Below are 2,500 nucleotides of genomic sequence, written 5' to 3'. Positions count from 1 at the left end.
AAATTACCATCCACTCAAATATAACTCAATATAATTCATTCATGACTTTTCTAATTACTACAAACAATTGATAAGGATTAGGAAAAATTCACAACACACAAGAGAATACTAGAGTAAATACAAGCACAACGGTTATTGCAAGGACCTCCATGTCTGTGCTCTTAGGGCAACAAATCTCTGCCACATATATTCTACCAATTATAGAGCTTGTACACCACCTTAGTGATTTACTGGCAAAGAATTAACCAGCCCAAGCTTTCTCTTGCTAGAATATACATGGTGGTGATTTGTTAGCCTTTGCCAGAGTGCCATGGTTGAAGAGACCATGACAATCGCTCAATGCAGTCCTACTGTTAAAAATGTCCTGATTTTAATTTAAAGGGGTAAACCCTTTCTAAATAAGTATGAGAGTCCTCTATGGCTTGGAAACCTCATCTGTGCTTTGTAAAAATTCAAGCTTGCTTTAGGCTCACTACACAACAATACACAATCCAGTTACCATTTGCATCATACACTCTAAGATGGGGTAGCACATGACAAAAGTAATCAAGAATGGTCATAATAATATAATACAAGTTCCAAGACAAGAGAAGAGTGGCAACAATAAATTACATTACAAATCAGTTTTAGCAGGTACAACTAAGTGATTCAAGCAATCACAGTGGCCTCTTTGCCACAGCCAGCAAACCTCCGTCATATATATTCAGGAAGGATAGAGGTGGTATACCTCCATGGCAATCTATCATCAAGTAAGGAATCAGTCAAACCTTTATCTGGAAGATCAAAAGATACTTTATACATTTGTATTACAAGAGAAGCAATGAGGAGCCATTACAGTACTGACACAGTAGGCACAGCTGGACCCAAGAGGGTCTTTAAGCAATCAGGTTCAAATACTGCCTGCAGCCTGAGGTTCAATTTCAGAATCATTAATAATGCACTGTCCCAGGCCATCTAAAGGGGTGTGGCCCATACTGAATCAGGTATCATAACTTGGCATTCAGCTACACTGCAGCTGGACTTGCATTATCAGTTTCATCCGAACCAAATGTTCTATTACTCATCAAAATTAAGATAAAACATAAGTAGTAAACAGATGAGAGCAATGAACTGAATCAAATTCATATTAATCAGATACTCTTACAAAAAGTTAAGACATCTAATGGCTCTTTTCCCACATAACTTAGTCCTTCGCTAAAGTCTACCTTAGTTCACAAGCTTCTGCGCAGACACAGTAGGCCATAGCTGTATATGATACCTCTTCCTTAAACAACACAACTGCGTGCTATTGATGGACCTGGCAGACCGTCCCTTGGCACAGCATCTGGGCCACCAACAACAACTACACACGCTCTGCGACATTTAGTCAACACCCTCAAACTGAAATCTCTTTATGCAAGCAGAAAATCACCTCATGTGAATAACCGTAAAAAAAAAAATATATATATATATATATATATATATAAAAAAAATATAAGCATTGTTAAACAATGTTGAGATTTTACTAGCCTCTTCTGTCCGAGATCCTGAATGTACAGCACAGCTTGGGAGTATCCCAAAGGCTACCAAACAAAAACCCACCTTAATGCACTTGAAAGACTTCCATCACCAGGAAAATACTGCAACTTCTTGAGCCTAACACAGACTACACTACACAGGCCTATCACCTCCACCTCTACGTCCAACAACCCTGGCCCTGAAGCCATAACTGATAAAAGGAGATGGAGCAAAGCACACCAGGAGGTGTAAATCCACTCAAAACTCTCAAGATAAGAGGGCTGGAAAAACATTTCCCTTTGCCGGCTCCCTAAGACCTTAAGAATTTACCTTCCTGGCAACTGCAGCCTCTTTTTCTTCCTTTTCCTTGGCACTGTTTACGCAACCTCTCTCCTTACTATCACGGAAAATGAATCAGAGTACCAAACGGGGAAAATGCGAAAGATGAGAAAGACATATGCCAATAACAATAACGGAGGAGAGGGAGAGATGGAGAGAAAAAAAATGCACTTGCCCTTTCGGAATCCTCCTGGGAAGGCAACTGATCCACAAGGCTGAGGGGAGGGGGTATATGGCACAGGGCACAAACAAGAGAGCCGGCATAGGAAACTGTGACACTTGGAAGCTTGCCCGGGATATATTTACAGCTGTTTAACTTTACGCCATAGTCAGCTGGAGGATGAGGAGGAGGTGGAGGGAGACTGCGTATTTACTTCTGCGTACGGGACACAATTTCTCTTCTTGTGGTATTTCTCTTTCCTTCAACCGGAGGCGCCTCCTAGATTGTATCATTTCGTGGTGGCACTAATTCACCTGAATCGATCGAACAGTAGTACGGTCCAATTTGATTCGGCACTCACCTATTCTCCTCGGTGTCTTGCCTCAGACTGATCACTGACTCGCGACGAACCTCTCATGACGAAACACCTACTGTTGCCGGATACTTCATTTCATTTCTCATTTGGATTATACAGATAAGACGTTATTTTTAACTTTGGGGGTG

General features: G+C 41.1%; 1 protein-coding gene across 1 annotated transcript in view; it reads right to left on the bottom strand.

Annotated features, from left to right (window-relative positions):
- The window catches only part of LOC125040975 (2-oxoglutarate dehydrogenase, mitochondrial-like), a 49,508-nt gene extending 47,093 nt beyond the window's left edge, over positions 1 to 2,415 (bottom strand). Inside the window, exon 1 of the mRNA XM_047635786.1 lies at positions 2,358 to 2,415. The gene's annotated coding sequence lies outside the window, so the exon portion shown is untranslated. The remainder of the gene's footprint in view (positions 1 to 2,357) is intronic.
- Between the last annotated feature and the right edge of the window lie 85 nt (positions 2,416 to 2,500).

This window comes from Penaeus chinensis, chromosome 29 (assembly GCF_019202785.1).
Source record: "Penaeus chinensis breed Huanghai No. 1 chromosome 29, ASM1920278v2, whole genome shotgun sequence".
Taxonomy (NCBI): Eukaryota; Metazoa; Arthropoda; class Malacostraca; order Decapoda; family Penaeidae; genus Penaeus; species Penaeus chinensis.
The sequence above is the reverse complement of the archived record's forward strand: the minus strand, read 5'-3'. Positions and strand labels throughout refer to the sequence as shown.